We start from the raw sequence: 24,909 nt of genomic DNA, 5'->3' as shown, positions 1-24,909 counted from the left end.
CCTTATGTCAATTTGACACAGCAATAGTCATCTGAGAGGAGGGAACCTCAATTGAGAAAATGTCTCCATAAGATTGAGTTGTAGGCATTACTCATAATAACCGGAACCTGGGAACAACCTAGATGCCCCTCAACCGAAAATGGATAAAGAAAACGTGGTACATAAATACAGCAGAGTATTACTCAGTGGTTTAAAAAAAACAAAAACAAAAACAATGATATCATGAAATTTGTAGCCAAATGGATGGAACTAGAAAAAAAATCCTGAACGAGGTAACCCAGACCCAGAAAGACAAACATGGTATGTACTCACTCATAAGTGGATATTAGATGTAAAACAAAGGATAACCAGTCTACAATCCACAGCCCCAGAGAAGCTAGATAACAAGGAGGACCTTGAGAGAGATCCATGGATCGCCCTGGGAAGGGGAAATAGATGAGATCTCCTGGGTAAACTGGGGGGTGGGGGAGGGGGCAAGGGGGAGGAGATGAGGAATGGGAACATGAGGAATCAGGATGGTTGAGTTGGGGGAGGGACAGAGAGGGAGAGCAACGAAAGAGATATCTTGATAGAGGGGGCCATTATGGGGAGATTACCAATTGGAGACTACCCTAACTATCATCATAGAACCTTCATCCAGTAACTGATGGGAGCAGATGCAGAGATCCACGGCCAAGCACTGAGCCGAGCTCCAGGAGTCCTGTTGAAGACAGAGAGGAGGAATTATATGAGCAAGAGGGGTCAAGATCATGACAGGAAATCCACAGAGACAGGTGACCTGAGCTCGTGGGAGGTCATGGACTCTAGATCGACAGCTAGGGAGCTTGCATGGAACCAACCTAGGCCCTCGGCATGTGAGTAACAGTTGTCTATTTGTGGGGTCCCTAGCAATGGGACCAGGATCCGTCCCTGATGCATGAGCTGGCTTTTGAGAACTTATTCCCTATGGTGGGATGCCTCGCTCAGCCTTGATGCAGGGAGGAGGAGCTTAGTCCTGCCTCAACCTGATATGCCATGCGTTTTTTGACTGCCATGGGAGGCCTTACCCTTTCTGAGGAGTGGATTGGGGTGTAGAAAGGAGGGAAGGGGAGGAAACAGGAGGCTAGGAGGGAGGGGAAACTGTGGTTGGTATGTAAAATAATTTTAAAAAATAATTAAAATAAAAGATTGGGTTGCAGGCAAGCCTGTAAGGCAGCAGTTCTCAACACGTGGGTCGTGACCCCTTTGGGAGTCTTTTCACAGGGGTCACCTAAGACCATCAGAAAACACAGATATTTGCATTACAATTCACAACAGTAGCAAAATCACAGTTACAAAGTAGCAACGAAAATAATTGTATGGTGGGGGTCACCATGACATGATGAACTGTATTAAAGGGTCGTAGCATCAGGAAGGTTGAGAAGCACTGCTGTGGGCATTTTCTTAATAAGCGGTTGATGTGTGTTGAGGGGGGTGCAACCTATTGTAGCCTGGTAGTCCTAGGTGAGCAATCCATGGGAAGCAAGCCAGTAAGCAGCACTGCTGTGGGCATTTTCTTAATAAGCGGTTGATGTGTGTTGAGGGGGGTGCAACCTATTGTAGCCTGGTAGTCCTAGGTGAGCAATCCATGGGAAGCAAGCCAGTAAGCAGCACCCCTCCATGGCCTCTGCATCAGCTCCTGCCTCCAGGTTCCTGCCCAGCTTGAATTCCTGTCCTGATTTCCTTCAATAATGAACAGTGATGTGGAAGTGTAAGCCAAATAAACCCTTTCCTCCTCAAGTTGCTTTGGTCACGGTGTTTCATCACAGCAATAGAAACTCCAACTAGGACAGTAGCTGTGATCCAAGAGGGCCCAGCTACACCTTAAACTCACAGGGTTTGGCATTATCCATGTGATTATGGTAGACAGCCATTGTTGGACTAGCAGGATCACAGCCTGTAAGCCATTCTAATAAATCTTATAATATATATGTTATATTAATATGATATATTACATATATCACATTTTATATGCATATGTTATACATTATCAGTTTTGTTCCTTCAGAGAACCTGAATACAGATTTTGATACAGAAATGGTTCTATGGCAACAGAAGTATAAGGAAGAATTTTAAGTATCCAGAATAGGATTTTCAATTTGCAAGCACCTACAGTTACTGAAGCCTCTCCTGGAAGCTCAGAGATTAGAAAGCCCATGGTGTGAACTATTTTACAAACTTAAGGAGACACATGCATTTGGCTATCTTGATTCACCAACTGTGGGAGGTAACAGATTTGGTGACTCTGTACATAAAACTTTGACAACTTGTGGGAAAATGATGCTGCTAGTTAGTTACTCCTAGCGTGTCTGGATAAACTGACAAAGGAAAAAAGTAAAATTAACCAACTTCTAGCATCTCAGAATCGGTGAAGGACAATGAACTCAGTGATAAATCTGACCAACTCCAGATGTGCACAAACAGTCTAAAGGTTTCTAAGTATGCCCTGGAAGAGAATCTTCTCTCTAGCAGTCACGGAGCTCAAGTTGTGGAAAATCACACCAGAGCCCTCGTTATAAGATTGGTTGAATTACCGCCGGGCGGTGGTGGTGCACGCCTTTAATCCCAGCACTCGGGAGGCAGAGCCAGGCGGATCTCTGTGAGTTCGAGGCCAGCCTGGACTACCAAGTGAGTTCCAGGAAAGGCGCAAGGCTACACAGAGAAACCCTGTCTCGAAAAACCAAAAAAAAAAAAAAAAAAAAAAAAAAAAAAAAAAGATTGGTTGAATTACCAAGACAATTCAAGACCCAGCCTTGGAGGGTGTCAGTGGCTAAAGTGAGAGCATCAATTGGTCAAGAATGGGACCCTGCAACTTAGAGTGGAGATGTGTGGGAGGACCCTACTGAGGCTGGGAACTTTGACCCCTCAGATTCTCAAGGGTTTATCTCACCTGAGGAAGTAGCCTCTCCACCCTCCATACCCCAACACTGGGAAATACTGTTTATTCTGCCTTTGACTGAGGAAATTCATACTTCATTGTCTGTTAAACCAACATCACTAGGCAAGACAAGAGTTTTATGGTTGGGGGTCATCAGGGCCCATCAACAGTTGCTTCTAGACCTATAGCCAGACTTAAGGTTAAGCAAGCTCCTAGAGGGGAGATAGAATGTGTAGTCCATGAGGAGGTACGCTACAACTAAAGAGCTTAATGAGTTTGCTAATTCATTCAAGCAGAAGTCTGGAGAATGTTCGTGGAAGTGGATTTTAAAGATATGGGATAATGATGGAAGTGACATTAAACTCTATAAGGTTGAGTTTGTTGATATGGGCTGTATTAGTCAGGGTTCTCTAGAATAACAGAATTTATAGAATTAATCTCTCTCTATATATATAAAGGGGATTTATTAGAATGACTTACAAACTGCAGTTCAGATAATCTAACAATGGCTGCCTGTGAAGAGAAAGTCCAAGAATCCAGTAGTCGCTCAGTCCACTAGGCTGGATGTCTCAGCTGGTCTTCAGTAGACACTGGAATCCTGAAGAAGTAGGTTCTAATGCCAGTGAAGGAGTGGATGTGCTGTCAAGGTGAGAGCAAGCAGGCAAAGGGCAAAAGCTTCCTTCTTCCATGTCTTTCCTTATATAGGCTTCCAGCTGAAGGTGTGGTCCAGATTTAACGTGTGTCTTCCCACCTCAAGATCAGAATTCAAGGGTTGTGTCTTCCCACCTCAAAGGTCCATACTAGAAGTGAATTAACCCTTCAAACCAAGCAAAAAAAAATCTCACAGGTATATCCTCCATTTCTGGATTGTAGTTCATTCTAGATGTAATAAAGTTGACAACCAAGAATAGTCATAACATGTCTACCCCTTGTCAACTTGACATACAATCACATCTCCTTATGTCATGATTAATTTCCAAATGAAATACAATTGCAAATGCATTATATGTTTTACCAGGTCATAATTACACACAACATGCTGTAACTATTTCTTTTTTTATTTTATTTTATAATTTAATTTAATTTTACATATCAGCCACGGATTCTCCTGTCCTCCCTCCTCCTGCCCCCCTCTCCTCAACCCACCCCCCATTCCCATCTCCTCCAGGGCAAGGACTCCCCTGGGGATTCAGCTCAGCCTGGTAGATTCAGTCGAGGCAGGTCCAGTACCCTCCTTTCTTCACCCAGGCTGAGCAAAGTGTCCCAGTATAGACCCCAGGCTCCAAAAAGCCAGCTCATGCACTAAGGACAAGTTCTGGTCCCACTGTCTGGGGGCCTCCCAAACAGTTCAAGTTAATTGACTGTCTCACTTATCCAGAGGGCCTGATCCAGTTGGGGGCTCCTCAGCTATTGGTTCATAGTTCATGTGTTTCCACTAGTTTGGCTATTTGTCCCTCCTGTGCTTTTTCCAATCATGGTCTCAACATCTCTCACTCATACAGTCCCTCCTCTTTCTCGCTGATTGGACTCCTGGAGCTCCACCTGGGGCCTAGCCATGGATGTTGTACAACCACAAACTCGTTAGAAATTTAGAATAGGTGGAAATGCCCCTTGGGGGACTTTTTTTAGTATCTGAAACTTAAATATGATAACCGTTGATATTCTCTTAATTGACATTACAGCGCATGATAAATTGAAAGAAAAGACAAGTATCTGTACAAATACATTCTTAACAAAATACAACAGAAACACTCATGTCAACTACAATCTTCATTTCTGCAACTGGTCACATTGCCTCTGCTGGCATTTATAACTACCTTCCTCTGTCACTCATTCTATATTTCCTCCACCCTTGGCAAGAACCTCATCAAGTCTCGGCTCTTTTCCTGGAGGAGTGACCCATACCTTCATTCCTGATGTGTCTGTGCCCTTTGTCATCCTGCCTGGATTAGGTTGTTGTAGTTTCCCATTGACTTTAATCACAGAACGTGGTCGCCTTTCCTCCCTTTTGGAATGGTAATGTATATTCTATATCAGTGTATGCTGGAAGTAGGTGATCTGCTTTTTCATTTTTGATTTTACAGGGAGTTATAACTAAGAGATTGCCATGAATCTCAGAAGAGACTTTGAACTTTGGACTTTTTAAACATTGTTGAAACTGTGATAGAGTGGGGACTTTTGAAGTTGAACTAAATGCTTTTTGCATTATGATGGCTATAAGTCTTTGGCGGCCAGGGAGTGAAATGTGGGTGTGAATGAAAATGGTCCCCGCAGGCTCATAGAGAGTGGCACTACTAATAGATGTGTCCCTGTTAGAGTAGATGTGGCCTCATTGGAGGAAGTGTGTCACTGGGGGTGGGCTTTGAGGTTTCAGAGACTCAAGCCAAGCGCTCTCTCTCTCTCTCTCTCTCTCTCTCTCTCTCTCTCTCTCTCCTCGCTTGCTGATTCAGATACAGAACTCTCAGTTCCTTCTCCAGCACCATGTCTGCCTACACACTGAAATGCTTCCCAATATAAGGATATTGGACTAAACCTCTGAACCTGTAAGCCAACCCCAATTAAATGTTTTCATTTATAAGAGTTGCCATGGTCATGGTGTCTTGACACAGCAGTAGAAATCCTAGGACAAGGGCCTACTGAGTAGAGATCCTAGGTTTAATATGGAAGTTCTCACAGTTAAAAAAAAAAGCTATCAAAAGTTTGAATGGTTGGGTGAAGCATTTGTCATAAGATGGCCAACTGAAAAGGAGTTGGAGATACCTGATTTCCCTTGGCTTAGTGTTGATAAAGGGATTTTAAGGCTCAGGGAAATCACAATGCTAGAATAAATACACATCATAGCTTTGGTTCACCTACTTATTCATTTTATTTTTATTTCTTTATAACTGGGGTTGCTGGGTTAGGAGTGTGTACATTGAACTTCGGTTTCCCGAGGATGAGTGTTGTCATCCTCTACCTCAACCAATATGTATAAAAACATGGGTTTTGATCTTTGTAAATTGAGTATTTAAAGAGAGAAATCTCATACTTTATTCATATTTCTGTTACCAAGAGTGAATTTAGGGTGCATTCGAACACATTTAAATCAAGTCTTTATTTCTTTTACTGTGATCTGTTTATTCAGTTCCTTTGTTGATTTCCTGTTCAGCTATGGTCCTTTACTTATGATGTATAGGCTTATTAGTTGTAAGAGACTCGCCTTTCTTCTGTGGTGAGCTGCAAATATTTAATTTTGTTTGCAGAATATCTTTGGAAGTTACTCATGTGTGTTCTAAATTTCTATCACATATTCCTTTTTGTATAATAAAAATTTTCAATTTTACCCCTTGCCCACGTGTGACATGAGTTCTTAGGAGAACATCTGTGTTTCACACAGGTCTGTGGGCAGGTGGTTCTTCGCCACCTTTGTCTTTGGAGTAAAACCCACTCACCCTGACTTAACCTTGACCCCACAGCCATGGACCCTCATGACCTATGGCTCATGCCTTCTTTTTTTCCTATTGTGGTCTCAATCTCCACACCCCCTTCCCAAGCCCCTGCTTAATGACAAGGGAGAAAGGAGGTGATGTGGTGTAACTCTCCTTCAGCTGAGAACAACTGTAAGAGATCAGACATAGGCAGCCTATGGTCTATCCTCTGAGCGTGGGGGCCTGCTGCCCCTCTAGACCAGGACATACCCAGACAGCTGCAGCCTGAGGCCTGGCCACTTCTGCCCAACACAGTGTGGCCTCAACCACTGGAGGCTGATAGTTGAACCATTCTGCATGTGGCACTGTTATCACCTTAGGAACTTACGACAAAGCCACAAGCCAGCCTTTGTCAGGACACCCCTTGCTTTACTAGAAACTATTAAAAAGAAAAAACAAATATCTCCATGGGCGGTACTTTTTTTCATAGTGACATCCGCCATACTGATAGAACTCTTGTAGTGGAGTGCAGAAGCTAGCCTGTCTCCGGATCTTCCGGAACCTTACAGTCTCTTCCCGGAACGCTTCTGTAGAACGACTCGATGAGCATTGCCTCTGGCCTCTCAGCAGAACCCATTGCCTCTGCCTTGTTGCAGTATATCCTTCCCTCCTGACCCCAGACCTAGAACTCTGGGACATTTGAGAGAACAGTTAATAGTTCTTTTGGGCAGGCACCAGAGTTGTGCTGGAACTCTGTTTGAAGGATGGAGCAGACATGGCCACTTGAAGCATAAAAGCCACTCACCTTGGAAGTCCAGGGAGGGTCGTCAAGGACAACATGGCCCTCGCTTTGCTGGAGTCTGCTTAGTGTTGGATGGCTGCCAGGCTTATAGGGAACTTGGTTCTGGGAAGGATGCTGTGTTCCTCTTAATCTATTCCCTCCCCAATTTCCTCTTTCCTCCTCTTTCTTTCCTCCTGCTCCTGAGATCCTGACTCTGGAATCTGGACCTCAGGAGATGCAGCTTCGTCCTTATGCAGCACAGAGAAAGAGTGTGGAGAGCATGCATCAGTCCCCCTCTCTACAAAGACTGGGTAGACAGAGGTGGGTGTCCATGTCCTAACTGCAGACCCCATGATTGACCTTCTTTGGGAAAAGGGTCTTTGTGATGTCAATAATACCAAGATAGTATCATTTTACATTGTCTGGGGTGGGGCCCCTGAACCTAATGATCAGTGTCCTTATGAGATACCCGAGGGAGATATGTACAGAGGAGGCCATGTGGTCATGGAGGCAGAGCTCAGAGCCATGCTACCACCAGCCAAGGACCACCTGGAGTCACCAGAAGCTGGACAGGGTCAGGTAGAGCACCTTGACCCCCCCCCCCTCAGGGGAGCATGGTCTGCTGACACTCTGATTTCCAGCTTCGCTGCCTGCTATTTTAAGATGCCAAGTTGATGCTCATGTACGGCAACCATGAGAAATGAACTTAAAGGTTGCAGATCCCAGCTTGGCATCCACTGCCCCCAAATCTCCTGCCCAGGCCACTCTGCAATGGTTTCACCATCAAATGAGGCCTTCTCTAGTCCTTTCCTTGGGTGAGGCTGTGGTGGTGCCCCCAGCCCGGCCCAGCTGCACTGTGTGGGTATCCTCCAGCTCCATGCCTCCTGCCCTCCCTCTCTTTCCCCACATGCAGTCAATGCCTGCTTTCACCCTGGGCAACCCTATCATCAGAGAATTACGGAGGCACTGGTATAATTTCAAAGAAACCAGAACTTCCTTAGACACTAGGGATTGTGGGGAGAACCTGCCACCCACACAAATGCTGCCCAGGACAGGCTAGCACAGACACTGGGGGGCGACAGCGGCTGTGAGGCCATTGTCGCTGGACTGGGAACTCCAAGAGGCATCTGTGGGATCCTTTTGCAGGAGGTTCCCAGCCCCCAGGCATACACTGCAGTCTCCTGGGGAGACATTTTTCTATGGTGGTGGGTAGATTTTTTTCTTTTTGAAGAACCCCAACACTTCGAATGTACATTGGCTTAATTATGAGTCTCAAAGCATGGTCCCTGGATGTCACCAGGGAGTAGGGCAGCCATGTCATATTCTCCAATCCCATGCAGGTCAGATACTCTGGGCAGGGCCCAGAGGCTGGCTGAATGAGCCTCTGGGTGGGGGTGGGGGGGTTGCTGCCTCTCTGATCTGAGGACTCATGTCTCAGGGAACAACCCCTCCGTGGCTTCTCTTTTTAATATTGCCCCATAGTTTAATTGTTTTAAATGTCTTCAAACCCAGGGCACTGCAAGTGATAACACAAGTAGCTGATGTTCTAATGGACTCCCCACTCTCGGAAGCCCCTGCCCCAACCCATGTCTGTCCACCTTGGTTGGGGTGTGACTCTCCCTTCCAGGGCTGATCAGCAGTGGGTGAGGGGAGCATCCTGTGAGCCCCTCCATTTTGTGCCTTGGTCCTTGGCAGCAGAAGGTGCCTGGTATCCCCCAAGCTGTCTCCCAGGGCCCAGTGACATCTAGTGTCAGAGTAGAAAGGACTCAGGCCTAAAGAGTCATTGTTCAGCCCCAGGCCAGAGGACCTGGAAGCTCTCGGCTTGGTTTTGAAAGACCAGAGACAGCTGCTCCAGAAGAGCCTTGCAGTCACCATGGAGACCAGACTGGGAGAGATGCTTCGTAGGGGAGCACCTTAAGGCCAGCCACAGGGTGACAGAGAGATGAGGGTGGCATGTGGACACTGTGTTCCCCGAGGTACCTGGGAGTTAGTTGTAATCACTGTGTGAAATGGTCCTAAGCTTCTTTCACTGGGCAGTTGTTGAGGGAAGCTCCAGAGCAGGAGCCTTCTGTGCTGACTGAAACCTCATTCTCCTTCATTCATCGTCTTTTGAAGTGTTAAGAGTGAGTTCGTGTGAGGTGGCCCTTTGAGTGCCTTGGTTAACTGGGACTTTAGTGATAACTGAGATTTTGATGTCTTTCACGTATATTCCCCATTTATTGGGTAGGACTGTACTTCAATGCCAAGCTCATTAATACACATGAACATGGTTTAATGTGCATAGAGGCACGAATGCATGGTGCACATGGCTGTCCCTCTTTTTAAGGCTATGTATGTATTTATTTTGGAAAATCCATGAAGAATTTCTGATTGTGTAAACAGATTTAAAAGCTACATCACGGAAAGATAATGACAACTATGTCACGATACAGAAGAAAGGACACGGGGTCACTGTGAGAGGCAGGGTCTGGGTTCAAGCATGTGTGTGTGAGACTTCATTTATCCTCATGACAGACTTTGGAATCTGTTTTCTACCCATTTCTTAGATGAGTAAATGGAGGCCTCTAGAGGGGGGAAATGGCTCACCCAGGACCACTGTTAGGAAGCAGGACTGGCAGTAGTAGAAGCCAAGATTGGCTTCAAAGTTCCCACTTAATCCTCCAGGATGCTCTCACAGCTGTTACGCTACTGTGCCGGGAGCCCACGGTGATTCTGATTATTTAATCAGCTGCAAACCGCTCCGCCAAGTCTGAAACAAGCTTCCCAGTGCTAGCGAGCTCTGACTCTGCTACTCAGCATTACTGTCTGCCATACCAGGTCCCCTCCACCTTGACCTAGGATCCTCACTTCCCTTTCTCTTCGCCTAGATCATCGGGATAAAACAGACAGGTGCTTGGCCTCCGTGGTGACTCAACCCTGTGTGCGCTCCAGGTCCTGCTCATTGGTGGGGACACATTTGAGTCTTTTCTGTCACAATCCTCCAAATCTGGAGCCAATTGAAATCACAGATCTCTTTGAGCAGACCTCAAGGCGCACCGGACAAGCCTGTGGGTCAGGGGGCTGCTGTCGGGCCTGGAGCCCCTGAGCCAGTCAGAAGAGGGCATTCCCTGTCACCCAGCTGCCCCTGTAATTGCCACGGGCTCTTTTGTTATTAAGCAGACCCGGCCTAAACAAAAGGGACACTGTTTCTTTTATGAGTAATGTGTTAAGTCACCCTGGCAAAAAGGAAGGAAAAAAAAAAAAGAAAAGGGAAAAAGTTTAGGTCCAGTGTAGAGACCGAGACAGCCTAAGATTTATTACGAAGGCTGCAGAATTATTCCTCTTTCACAGCACTTAAATTGTCTAATTATTTACAGCTGTTTCCAATTTGGCCCGTGCTGTTAATGAAGGGGTGTGACTGGGTCTTCCCACTCTTCAGGCACCTGAAGCCTCCCTAGGCACCGAACACAGGGCCCTGGCTGCGGGAACCTCCACAGCTGCCTTCTGCTTCGGTCCAAGAGGGAGAAGAGCTGGGGAGACCACAATTTCTTCCCAGCTAGTGAGGGGTGCTGATTAGAGACCCCCAGAGGGGCAGCTGATCTCTCCATCTCCTCTGTGAATCTAGGGAACCCCTCATCCCTTGGGTACCCTTGGAAGCCATGTCAGGGATGTCCTTGGAGAGAAATGGAACCAGCCAGTAGGTCTCTCCAGTCCTGTTGGGGTCTCGAGGAGAAGCAAGGGAGCCAGACTTTCCTCCTCCATCCCCCAGGAGGCTTCACACCCCTCCCTGCAGTAGCCTTCTGAACACTCCCCCTGTACTCCAACACAACTCTGGAATTTTCTTGTCTCTCTTATCTACACCGATCTGGTTTTGATTAGTGATCAAAACCGATGTTTGATTAGCAAGCAACAAGTAGACGCTTGCTGTGTTTGTGGTATAGATCTGGGCAGCAGGGTTTTAAAATGAGTTAAGCGTGTTCTAGTCCCCTTCAGACTGTAAGCTGTGAGATGCAGTATCTTAGTCAGCTTTTTCATCTCCCCTGGGCCTAGCAGATGGGCTAGTATCCAGGAGGCACTCAATACATACATGCTGAGTAAAGGCATGAATCACAGGCTGCTCCAGCTAGGATGCATTGATGAGACTTAATACTATATCCCTTAGATGAAAACATTTAACCTTTGCTTCCTGTTGTGGCCACCACTGGTGAGCAGCAGCCATGGGCCTGCACTACCCCATGGCCATGGGCCTCAACTAGGGCTACAAGGTGGTGAAGCCCACCCGCAAGCTGGCACAGCCAGTACCACGAGTGCCTCACCTATCAGACCCAGGTCTTGTAGGACCTAGCCTGGGAGGTGTTTGGTTTTGCGTCCCTTGAGCTCGATGCCATGCTCTCCACTGGCAGCCTTTCATGGACAAACCACCCTTGATCCCACTACACCTGCTTGCTGGCTGGCTACCCACTACACCTGCTTGCTGGCCCTGAGCCCCGAGTGGGCCTGGCTGGGCCACCCATCTCTCTTGGACGGCCATTTCACTCTTCTCCACCCTTCTCTTCTTCCCTCTCACTTTTCTTTGTCTCCTCTGCACAGCTGACCTCCAGAGGGGAGGCCAACTCTCCATTCAACTAGACCACGCACCCAGCACAGCCAAAGCATTTGAACAAGGTAGCTCATGGACCTAACTTGGAGGTAGGTCCCACGGGTTACCTTGTGATTAGGTCTTGGGAGCTCCAGGAGACTTTCCCGTCTTAACTTGACACTTGATGGGCTGGGGGCTCTGGCATGGGTTCTGTGCTTGCTTGGGGGGGGGGGGTCCTGTGTCTTTTAATGGGAAAGGAAGTCTTTGGCTCAGTTACCTAACAGCACAACGTGGGCCACATGAGTAGCTGTGGCATGGCTGTCTGAAGACATTGTCATCAACAGCGATAATAAAAATATGTTGAGCAAAGCACTTGATAGACTTTCTGTGTGGGGGCACTTGGACCATGTCTCTCAGTTTGGGATGCTTTAAGCTTTTACTCCCTGTCAAGGAGATGCTGTCAGAGTCACATCTTAAGAGTGTCATGCTTTGCTCACATACCACATCCATCATCTGCACAGTCCCGTGGGGAACGGCTTCTGGGAATGAGACTCTGGGGATGACATCCTGGCATGGCTTCTCAGCTTCAAGCCCTCTGTGAGTCCCTCAGCATCCACAGAGGGTCCACTGTGCACAAGCAGTGTGTGCAGGTGCCAAGTGCAGAATCAGTGCCAGCAAGCTGGGGACACAGAGGAGAGCAAAGTCAACAGCCTGGCCCTGTGGACCACCTGCTGGCGACACAGGGCTATGAGATACTGAAAACAACCTTGTGGTAAAGACAGGTATTAGAGTGTGGGGTGAAGGATGGGGGCGGGGACAAGCAGGTGAATTGTCAGATTGGAGGAGGTGTCTGTGGAACAGAGACTCAGACAGGGACAGAGTGGGCTGTGGGACCCAGCCATTGCTCTCAGATAAAGTGGCATTTCAGTCTCCCCAGTCTCCTCTCTGTCCACATTTCTTGAAAAGCCCCAATACTTTAACTGAGCACCAGCCATGTTGGCTGGGAGACATTTCCAAACAACCCCTTCTGCAACGTTCACTCTACTCCCTGCTGTGGAGCTACGTTTGAACCCACCTGAGCCCTATGCCCAGAGGGAGGACAAGGGGACTGGGAGGGGGAGACTGGAGGATGTGGTCTAGGGCAGCTCCATGTGATTAAAAAACAGTCAAGCAGACACTGAGAGGAGGCGAAGATGAACAAGCCGCTGGGAGTGTCATCAGCCTGAGGATTTACCACACTGAGTGGTCCTCCCATTGGCTTCGGCTGCACCCTGCCGCCTTCATGCCAGCTCAAGGTGTATACAGAGGCATCTGCAGTCAACTTTGATAAGAGCTGCATCCACTTTGGCTCCCATGGAGGTGTGTCTTCACCTTTGGTGTATTCGATGCTCTGAGAAGTCCTGTGATAAAGCCACCGACTGAGGCAGCATTTAAACTAGTGTTTTCTAAACTTATCTGGTAATAAAAGTCACCCCTCTGTGGATGATCCTTGCAACTACCACAGGAACACGTCTAGGCAGTGCACACAGGAGACACGTGCAGTGTACATGTGAGTATACACATGGAGTGTGAGAACAATCTCCGCTGTCATTCCCAGATGCTGACCACCATGTTGGGTTTTGTTTTTGTTTTTTTTTTTCTTCTGAGAGAGGGTTTCTCCCTGGCCTGGAGTTTACCAAACAGGCTAAGCTTGGCTAGCCAGCGAGCCCCAGGGTTCTACCTGTCCTCATCTGCCTAGTGCTGGGTTACAAGCTCATATCACCATGCCCAGCTATTTTTTTTTTTTTTTTTGAATGTGAGTTTTGGGGATTGAACTCCGGTCCTTGTGCATGAGCTTTACCGACAGCCTTCTCTCCCTAGTTCCTCTGGCTCCTTTTTCACTTCCTTGCTTCCTTGGCCTTTCATTGTTCGCTTAAGGAATACTTACAGCACCCCTACTGTGTGCCATCTTGGTGCTGGAGGTGAAAAAAGTTCCTTCCCAGTGAGCGCACATACTTCATCGAGGGGTCCCCTCTAGCTCCGCATTCTGTAACCCTAAGAGCCTGTCATTCTGTCATCCTCAGATTCCCCGTTACTTCAAGATGCCCCCATATTGCCACTCCACTCCCCAGCCCCAGCCATCTGCCTTTGTTTTGGAGCCTCGATTGGACCTGTTATCTAAATGGGAATCTTCTCAGTTCATTGATTTGTGAATGTGTATCAAGCGTCGATGAAGAGGTCACCTCGAAGAAATTTGTAGATTCGGTTCAAGGTCAATTGAAGCTAACTCTATTAAACCAAGATCTTATCTTTCTCCATGAAATATTAGCCATTCTTTTTGAGGAGGAAAAAAAAGCTGAAAGAATTAGGCCAAAATAGTTCACATAAAGAAAAAAAGGGGAGGGGGGGACTTGCTTGATCGCAGCATGCATTTACCCATGTGCGCATGTCGGGGCTTTCCTAATTATGAACAGGAGGGAAGCTAGGGGGTCATCTAGAGGCTACACTGTTTACAGACTTAGCTGAAGGCAAAGTTCACAGCACATACCCACAGAGCACGGAGCCCACTCTCCCAAGGCCCACAGGACACCAAGGACAGAGAGCAGTCCTGTGTGTGTCCTGTTCAGCTCCAGGCTCTCCTTGTCTCCTGAGGCTGACATGACCAGGAAGACTCAATGTGAATACTGTGGCACAAGCTTCTTGGCTGAGAAAATAGCTCAGTGATCTGGGCTGGAGGGAGCTGTGTGCTGTGGTAGAAACACTGGCTTAGTCTCTTTTGAGATGTCATCACAGAATAGCACAGATTGGCCATTGATACAGTAAGCAGACTCTTGCATGGCTCATAGTGCTGGGAGGTGGAACATCCAGGATGCAGAAGCCATGCCTGGTGGGGGCCTCATGCTGCCTCATGACATGCATAACATGCATGCCTTGGCAGCATGGTGGAAGGAGGGGGAAAGAAGAAAAAGGGGGAGGGAGGTACACATTCTTTTATCACCAGCCCACTCCGATGGGAACTAACCCACTCTGGTGATAATGGCTTTAATCCCTGTTGTTGTTTGGTTTTGCTCTTGGACTCTGTTGGGGGTCCCGCCACCCAGCTCCCAAATAAATCACACATGGAGGCTTGTTATTACTTATGAATGCCTGGTCTTAGCTTGGCTTGTTTCTAGCCAGCTTTCCTTAACTTATCCCATCTACCTTTTGTCTCTGGTCTTTTCCCATTCTCTTACTTCTGCAAATCTTACTCTTACTCCATGGCTTGCTGTGTAGCTGGGTGGCTGGCCCCTGATGTCTTCCTCCTTCTCTGGCTACTTCTTCTTTCTCCCAGATTTCTCCTTCTATATATTCTCTTTGCCTGACAGCCCCACCTATCCTTTCTCCTACCTTGCTATTGACCATTCAGCCCTTTATTAGACCATCAGGTGTTTTAGACAGGCACAGTAACACAGCTTCATAGAGTTAAACAAATGCAACATAAACAAAAGTAACACACCTTAAAATTATTAAAATATTAATATAAAACTATTAAAATAATATTCTACAATAAATCCCTTCTTAAAGGCAAAGCCCCCATGGCCCAATAGGATCCCACCTCCTAACCTGTTAAATTGGAGAGAAAGACCTCAGCAAGCAGGCTTTGGGGAGTCATCGAAATCACAGGCAAACTGCTGGTGACGCTCCACCCAGTTGAGCATAAACCTCCTACCCTGGGTAAGTGTGGGCTGGCTTCATCTCTTCCAGAGGCCTTGGTTTCTATAACTGTGAATGGAAGGTGTCGTGGTTCAGGGTCTCAGAATGAAATTGCCTGGATCCCCAGTTACGTTCACAGTGGTTCATTTTAAATTTTATCAATTATGCAAATAGCACACAACAGCATTCTCTACTAGGTGCTGCTGCTACTGCTGTAAATGTGACTGCTGCGTCACTGTCGAGCCTGGAGTCAATCTGACCCTTCAATCCAGTCCTGCCTCAACTCCCCTGCTTCCCCATGGAGACCACAGATTGTGGCCTGCATCAGGGCCTATATACTCACGCGTGTGCATGTGTTCTCATCTGTGAGCACCTGCAGCTTTGGGCTCTTGTGTCTCTGTCTGACATTAGTATTCTCTGGCCTGAGTATTTACCCGACAATATTCCTGGGAGAGCTTCCTGTGCAGTGATTTGTTATTGTTGTCAGTATTTGAAATTACTATTTTGTAGTCAACTGCTTACCTTATCTTAGCCTTCGTGGCCATTCTCCTGTGGCCACTGTGCTGTTTTTCTCTTCAGTTCTTTGTACTGGAGTTTTGTCTTTTTTTAAAAAAAAATAGTGCTGGGATTAGAACCTGACCTTGCTTCTGCTTGGCAAGTACTCCATCACTGTGCGGTATAGCTTCAGCTGGGTCTTGCTACATAGCCCAGGCTGGCCTTGAATTTGTGATCCTCCTGCCTCAGCCTCCTGAGCACTGGGATGACAGGCCTGCCTGCACCACCATGTCTGTCTTAATTTGTTTAACTCACACGTAGTAGTAATTAGACACACTTTGGAAGTATGTCATGTGAGTGATGGTTCATTTTTTAATATAATATTTTAATTAACTCTGAGAATTTCATAGAGGCATACAACAAATTTTGATCATATCTGCCCTCCTACTCCTCCACCTAACTCCTCCCAGATCCAACCTTCTCAACCCCCTCAACTTCATATCATTCATACATACATACATACATACATACATATATACATACCAGTCCAAGTTGGGCTAGCCATGTATGCGTGGATGTGGGACCATCTACCAGAGCACGGTTGCCCCACTAGGGCCACACCCTTAAAGAAAACTCTCTCCCTCCTTTGCCTGTTACAGCTCTAGCTGCCCAAATGAGAAACAGAGCAGGATGACTAAGTTTTCTTTCCTGACAGCTAAGCACTTGTAGTTCCTAGCAGCCACTGTCAGAAGAGGGACCCACCAGAGCATCGGTCAGCCTGGCCTGAGTCCTGGAAGTAAGAGGACAAAGTCCCTTCTGTCCAAAGCCTGGGACCACTGCCATCTGCCTGCAACCTGAACACAAGAGCTCCCCAAACAGTCATGATGGTCTTCATCACCGCTCCAGCTTCAAAGCGACCACCTATGACTCAGAAGTCTTGCTGGGAATTGTGTGCTCTTAAGAAGCAAAGTTAGGCCGGGCAGTGACAGCACATGGCTTTTAATCCCAGCACTCAGGAGGCAGAGGCAGGCAGATCTCTAAGTTCGAGGCCAGCCTGGTCTACAAAGCGAGTTTCAGGATAGCCAGGGCTACGTGGTCTCAAAAAAAAAAACAAAAATAGGAGTCTAGGGACATGGCTTAGTTGGTAGACTGCTTGCCCATAAGCATGAGGACCTGAGTTCACATTCCCAGAACTCACATATAAGTCTGGGTGTGGCAGCATACACCTCAATGAACACTGGGGAGGATCCCTGTGGGCTTGCTGGACAGCTGGTGTAGCCAATCAGTGAGGTCCAAGTTCAGTGAGCGACACTGTTGAAAAAATGAGATGGAGAGAGGTGGAAGACACTTGATGTTAACTGTTGTCCTGCACGCACATGTGCACACACACATATACACACATACACACAAATACACACACACACACACACACACACATACACAAAGCAGAGATGTACACATGACATAAAGCACAGGGTGATGGTGTCTCTGAGAAACCATTTCCTGAGAGGTTTAACAGAGAGGAAGACTGCCCCTAAGGTGCAGTACAGATGAAAGGAAGTCATGGTAGACGCGGTGAGCCTGACTGCTATTGCTCCTTCCTAGCTAGGGTGCCCACCCTCTGCTGCCATCAGACTCCAGCTCCTTCCGCCGTCCAACACGGACCTGGTGTCAGTGACTCTCCCGGGAGCTCCCAGGTCCTCAACACCCGAGTGGGGCTGCTGAAGCATCCAGCTTCACAAACTGAGCAGTTACTGGCTCCCCTTCAGAATGCAGAAGCCGTCATTGGTCACCCAGCCTCGATCACACAAGTCAATAGATCTCTTCCATAATGTAGAGTCATCCTGTTGATCCACCCCTCTAGAGAACCCTACCTAACACACACAGGTGCACCGAAAGATTTCTGGTTTTCTTTCATCCTCTTGTGACTCACCATTCAGCCACCCCTGGCAGCATCAGGGTGGGGCTGCACCTGCCCAGCTCCCCCACTTGCTTTTGGAAACCACTTCTTAGCTCCAAGTTGGGAACAGGATGCCTGCATGCTCACAGTACCCCCATTAACTTTGCTCCCGTGGGACACGCAAGTACCCTTTAAACTGGCCAAGAACAAAGAGAACATCAGATCAAAGCAAGAGATTGGAGGGTTGCAGGCACCAGTCTGAGGCCTGCTTCTTTAAGCTAGGTAACTCCGCAGCGATTAGAAGGGCGTAATTACCAGTTGGAGGCTTGATGAAAGAGCTCGGGACCACCAGTGTTCATGCACCTCCAGAGCACCGCCTGGAAGACCCTGGAATTTGCACTGACCGGGCTGTTTGTGCTGGCCCGTTTACTTCCCACTTCCCCTGATAATTCCATAATGAGCCACCGTGGTCTTGTCTCCTAAGGCACTCAAGCGCATGTCCGGGTGAGGACAAGAAGAAGAGGCGAAGTTGGGTTTGTGCTCTGACACTGATGCCCAGTACCAGTGACTTAGGGACAATGGATTCTGGCTGCATTTCTCTTTCCTCCCTCCTTCCACCTCCTGGTCTGTCCTCATCCTTCTCAATCTGTCTCCAGGTTGGTACTAGGCAGGACTCTCCCTGGCATCTGCAGGATTCCCAGGCCACACTGGCTTGAGCAGAAATGGCTCAAGGCTGCTGTGGCTGGGGACATTATTGGAGTGGGTTCCAGGACTGAAGTAGGGACTTTGCCCCCTCCCAACCACCCCCACACTTCCTTTCTCCCATCCTCCCTCCGTTTCTCTTCCTCACTCTCCCTTTCTCCCTCCTGCCCACTCTTACTGTCTCTCAGCAGCAAAGATACCCTCACCTCTGCTCTACTTCTTAGACTCAAGAAGAAAGGCTACTTCTCCCCAGCAATAGACTCAGAAATAACAGGGTAGGACTCTGATTGGCTACTCTTCAGTCATGTGGCCTCCCTTGAGCCAGTCATTGCATCCAGAGCAAGGAGCATCTATGATTGGCTGGGTCTGGGTCACATGGCCACCCTGTTGCCATAAGGAGGATGGAGAGCATGAGCTGCACTTTCCAAGATGTCTGCTCTGGGATCTCCTGGTTGCCCCAGGTTCTCGGAGGCATGACACATTTCTCCCATACCTTCTCTGGCCCAACACCCCACCAGGCATCTTGCTTCATTGGATTCTCGGAAGTAACACAAAAAGCAGACACAATAGAGCCTGTTTGTTCTAGGGATGAGAAACAGAATACTAGGAGGCTGCATTCTGAGTGACAAGGGGTAAGGAGAAAATGTGACTGTTACCCAGGTGGAACTTCAGGAGGTGAAGTGTGGTGCTATATTGTGTACCCTAATAAACTTTGCCTGAAGATCAGAGGACAGAACAAGCCACTAGATTAAACATAGAGGCCAGGCAGTGGTAGCACACACCTTTAAGCCTAGTACTTGGGAGGCAGATATCCTTCTGGATCTCTGTGAGTTCAAAGCTACCCTGGACTACGTGAGATTGACTCAGTCTAGGAGAGAAACAGAGCCAAGCAGTGGTGGCACACACCTTTAATCCCAGTACTTGGGAGACACATGCCTTTAATTCCAGGGAGAAGGTATATAAGGTGTGAGGAGACAGGAACTAAGGCCTTTTCAGGCTAGGGGGTCCTAGAGGTAAGATGTGGCAGTGGCTTGTTCCTTTGTCTCTCTGATCTTTCAGCATTTGCCCCAATATCTGGTTCCGGGTTTTTATTAAAAGACCTATTAGAACTTCGTGTTGCAGTGAAGCCTTCCTGGAGGAAGTCTGTTGTGGGGGCTTGCTTGGAGACAGATGTCTGTCAGAGTTTGGCCCCTGATGTGGCTTGGGTCTCCTCTCTTCTGGGCTTCAGGGTATGAAGCATGCTGGGAGTGGGAGATAGGTGTTTTCCCACCACAAGCAGATGGCAGCGCTGAGCATGTTTGTCTCTAGGCTGTGGTCATCTGCAGTCTCTCCCTCCAATCCATGTGGTACTGTTCTGCCCTTAGGAACGTGTCTGTCTCCCTTTTTCTGAGTACTCACCTGGCCTGCTTTGACCTGTAGAAGATGGTAGAGGTGACACTGGGCAGGACCTGGGGGGAGCCTTAGGATGCCTCGAAGCTCCTGCACCCCGTGAAGGACAGCCTTTGGCTGATACAAAGAAATGCACATTACACAGAGAGGAGGGAGGAGAACACCATGCCAATGAGGTGCTGCACACACAGACGCATCTCAGAGACTGGTAATCCCAGTGGAGGCCATTGGAGCAGCATGGCCACCCAGCTGAGCCCTGCCAAGATCCCTGTGTGCAGAACCATGAACACTAAGCTGTGTTGCTTGGAGCTACTGTGTTTTGTAGTGCTTTGCTTTATAACCACACACAGCAGATCCTGGTGTTTCGGGAAGCTTTGCGGTCCATATTCCATATGCCTCCTGTGCTCTGTCCTTGGTCCTTGTGAAACTCACCTCCTTCATCATCTCTGAAGGGGCATGCTTCCTGTTACCTGTCTCTGTTACCCGCCTTTGACATTAATAACATATGGAAGGGAAGAGCCTCAGGCCTCGGGGCTAAGGTGCTCATCTCAGAGGGAGAGACAGGAAAGGAACTGAAGCCCTTTCCTGGGTTGTGGCTTGGGGAAGTGTGGAAGGACAATGTGAAAGATTGCTCATTGCCACGCTGTTGGTGATTAGACATTATTGAACATACATGTCAAAGTCGTATATACTCACTCTCTAGGTGTGGGAGTCCATCTTCGCTGTCAGCTTGGCTGGATTTAGAAACACCTGGGAGACACGGTCCTGGTGTGTACATGAGGGTGCTGAGGTGGGAAGACTCAGTCTGAGTGTGGAAAGCACCGTCCCCTGAGCTGGGGTCCTGGACTGGATAAAAAGGAGAAGGTGAGCTGGTGCGTCCATCTATCTTTGCTCTGACGGAAGATGCCATGTGACCCGCTGACTCACACTCCTACCACCATGACTTCCCCGCCATGATGAACTGGACACTCAAACTGTGCCAGAACAAACCCTGCCTTCCTATTTTTGCTTTAGTCACAAGAAGGACAGTACCAATGCCCTAGGGAGCACTGGCAAAATACAGAAACGTCTGCTGGACCATCCTACCGTCCTTGGGGCTGGAGAGATGGCTCAGTGGTTAAGAGCACCGACTGCTCTTCCAGAGGTCCTGAGTTCAATTCCCAGCAACCACATGGTGGCTCACAACCATCTGTAATGAGATCTGGTGCCCTCTTCTGACCTGCAGGGACACATGCAGGCAGAATATGTATACATAATAAATTAAAAAAAAAAAAATCCTACCATCCTGCAATAGCAGTTGTTGTGATTTGAATATGAGGTGTCCCCCATAGGCTCATATGTTTGGACACTTGGTCCCCAGCTGGTGGCACTGTTTGGGTAAGTTATGGAACCTTTAGGGGGTAGAGTCTTGCTGGGAGAAGTACCTCACGGTGGGTAGGCTTTGAGAATTTATATAATAGCCTTTCCCTGTTTCCCTGCTTCCCACTATCCTCTCTACTTCCCATGTGTGGATGAGTTGTGATCAGATCCGTCTTGCTCTTGCTGGCCTATCTTCCATGCCATGGTGGACTCTATCCCTCTGGAGCTGTAAGGCAAAGGAAACTCCTTCTCCCCTAAGTGGCATTTTGTCAGGGGATTTTTATCACAGCGACAGAAAAGCAACTCATACAGTGATATTACCAGTTTGATATGTTGCCTCTTAGCTTTTCACATACATACACACACACACACACACACACACACACACACACACACACATACACACACACACCCCTGTTGGACACTAAAGGAATCTTTTGAAAACCACGGCCATCTGTCCTGTGTGACAGTGACCTCCTTCGGGTAGAGCATGGTGCATGCCTGCAACTCTTGCTAGAGAGACGCCTGTACATCATGACAGCACAGGACATTTCAGAAGAGACTCTGCTTGGAAAAAAAATCACACCTTGGGGGAGATGGATGATGGTGTCATCTTGGAGGACCCTCTTCTGTCAATTGCGCTGGCCAAACTGCTCACCTGAAGTCCTGAGCCTCTCCAGCCTGCTACCCAGATTTCCTGCTCACCCTGGCAGGTGGATCACTGCTGGATCAGCTTCCTGGAAGACCTAGGCTTGCCTCCCGGGTTTTGTTCTTTGCCTATGGGTTAACTGTGACACCCACTTTCGCCTCGTGTTCTGCATCTGGCCAGGTATAGACTTCGCTACACAATGGTGAGAGGTGTGGACGCATCTGTCCTTAAGACACACCATTATGAACCCTCCTTACAGCTGAGGAAACAGTCCATGAGTGTCCAGCTGTCCCGTCAGCCTCCCAGAGGTTTACCCGCACACTAGCCCATCAGGCTCTGTCTCTGTGTCTGGAAACCGGACTCGGAAACATGCCCCCTGCTCGTGCACACGACAGCCCCAAATGCTTCTTACATTGATTTGACAAACCTCAGTCCAGTTCCAGGAAAACACATTCTCCCTCCTCCACTGAGGGCTGGGCTCTTTCTGAGGCTCTGGGCTCCTGGATGTAATCTGGAATTGTAATTAAGTTGGCACACATGATCAGAGAGGCAAAAATGACCGTCTGAGGTCACATGGCAGGGAAGGCTGAGGACAGAATTACTCATTTAGTATGTACATAGGCATGCGTGTATGTCTGGGTGCACAGGCACACATTTTTGTGTGCATGTGTGGAGGCCAGAGATGCCTTCCTCTATGACTCTGCTTCTTATTTCTTGAGTCACAGTCTCTCACTTAACCCGGAGTTCAGTGATTGGCTAGCATGGCTGGCCAGTGAGCCTCGGGACTCGGGGTGGGTGCTACGGTAGACAGACTTTGTGAGAGTTGAACAGGGGTCCTCATGCTTGCAGCACAGCCCGCTCTACCTGCGGAACGACCTCTCCAGCACGTACAGAACTGAACGTGAATTTGTTGCTTTCACACAGAAGAGACCACCCCCACCCCTTCCCCTCACATCCGTGAGGATCGCTGGGCAGGGCAGTTTGTGACGTCATGTACCTGTACCTGCCGCCTCTCAGTTCCCTCCTGGCTGTCAGCTTCCTTCCAGGGTGGCAGTGGCTGGGGGTTCCTCCTGTGGCTATAAGCCCACGTTTGTCCGTCTGCGTGTGTGTCTGTGTCTCTGTCTCCCTCTCACACAGCTATTGCCTTTTTCTTCCTCTTACAAAATGGAAAAGCAGGGCCGCGCTGACCCAGGAGTCTGTAAATGCGCCGGCTGGGCTCCTTCCGAGCCCCGGGCTTCTGGACACAATCTTGAATCATAATTAAGCCGTTAGAGGAAAGCTCGCTGCTGGCAACAGTCGGGAGAAATAGTTTCCATCGCGCAGTATCTGGAATTGGAATTGGCTAGAAGGTGCTTGCTCGCTGCCTCGCTGCCTAATGGGCAGGATCGCAAATGTTATTAATCTAAGCGAGCCGTGTGAGACCCGGGCCTGAGCGCAGAGGAGAGTTATTTGATTTTAAGAAAGAAAACCAGGCGGAGAACACACTGCATTTGGAACGTTCTGGATCCCCTGAACAGGCTGTTAGGAGAGAAATATGTCTGTGGTATGTGATACAGGATTTAATGAAATTACAAGATGAATCGGGACACTCAGGCCAAGGTGAAAGGCAACGCCCCTCGTACACTCTGCTTGGAAGTCCCTGCGGCCTCAGGGACCTGAGACAGTTAAAAAGAAGGACAGCTGCTGTAATTGCCAGTCAGTACCGAGGCTGGAGTTAATTCTGTCACATCATAGCCAGCACCGCTACTGGGCCCTGGGGAAGCCAGCCATCTTGTTTTTTAAAAAAGAAAAGGAAAGAAAGGGCATCTCTCCTTTTCTACTTCATATAGGGTTAAGATGTGATGTCTGGAGCTGTGGCAGTCATCTTGTGACTGTGCATCAACATGTTATTTTATATGGCTTTGCAAAGTGCTTCAGAAATATTAACCCATTTATAATAACTCATTTTGTTAGCATGTAAGATCTAGCTGAACAAAAGATAAAATAAAACCTTGGTACTGATGTCACTGTTGAGTCAGCAAACTGGGTTGGAACAGGTTGCTGTAGACGGGTGTAGCAGAAGAATTAAAGTCTAGTTATGAAGTATTGGCTTTCTTTGGGAAATGCCTGCCCTGCTGTTTATTCCTGCCGTCTTCAGGTAGAGTTCTGATATGCACTAGGGTAAATTATTACTTAGAACCAAAATTATATTATATTTTCTGTCTTCTCCCTTCCCTTTATAGCTATGTGGCTAAAAGACTGCATTCTGGCCATGAGTATAAGTAAACCTGAGTGTGGGATTTGTAAGAAGGCTCTTTTGTTCTGCTTCTAGGAAGTGAGGTGCAAAGGCTGGAGTCCCAGCAGCTGTGTTTGACCATGGAGGTGAAGGAGCCACGTGCAGAGGTCTGTGGACAGAGGAGACCAGAGAAGACCCTGGAGAGGGGTCTTCTCACCCACCACAGCAGCCTGCCTGGCTCCCTCTGAACCTTCTTTCTGGCAAGAAATTAAACTCTTGTATGTTTAATCCACTTCTGTTTGGGATGTGGCATTGCTCCGGGGGGGGGGGGGGGGGAGGGGGGAATCCAGCCCCAGTGGTCAGAGCTGGGAAGGATCTGAGCTGCATGTGGAGTGGGACGGGAGTGCAGATTTGAATCTGAGGCATCCCACACAGGCGCATGAGTTGGGAGCTTGGTCCCCAGCTTGGGGGGGGGGATGGGGGACTTTGGGAAGATAATTGGATCCTGAGGGCTCTTAATCAGTGGATTGAGCCTTTGCTGGATTCATAATATGATGGCCTCCTTGGGGGTGGTGTAGTTTGGAGGTGGAGGGTGGAGGGAGTGAGTCACTGGGAGGGGGTGCCCTTGGGAGCTGTGTCTTGCATGGCCTCTTCCTAGGTTCTCCGTTTCTCTGCTTCCTGTCCATCATGATCGGAGTAGCAGCCCTGGAGACCCGAGTACTATCAGCTAAGCTGAGGGAGTCTGCAGTGACTGGAGAGGCAGTCCCCAGGCAGGCGTGTGAGGTGCAGGGCTCCACACTCAGCCCAGGGTTCCCTCTGCACACACAGGGCTTCTCATCTCTCCGGTAGGCAAAGCCATGGAGTGAGGGTGGGTGGCACACCACTT

This window comes from Peromyscus eremicus, chromosome 14, assembly GCF_949786415.1.
Source record: "Peromyscus eremicus chromosome 14, PerEre_H2_v1, whole genome shotgun sequence".
NCBI lineage: Eukaryota > Metazoa > Chordata > Mammalia > Rodentia > Cricetidae > Peromyscus > Peromyscus eremicus.
Note: the sequence above shows the minus strand (reverse complement) of the source record.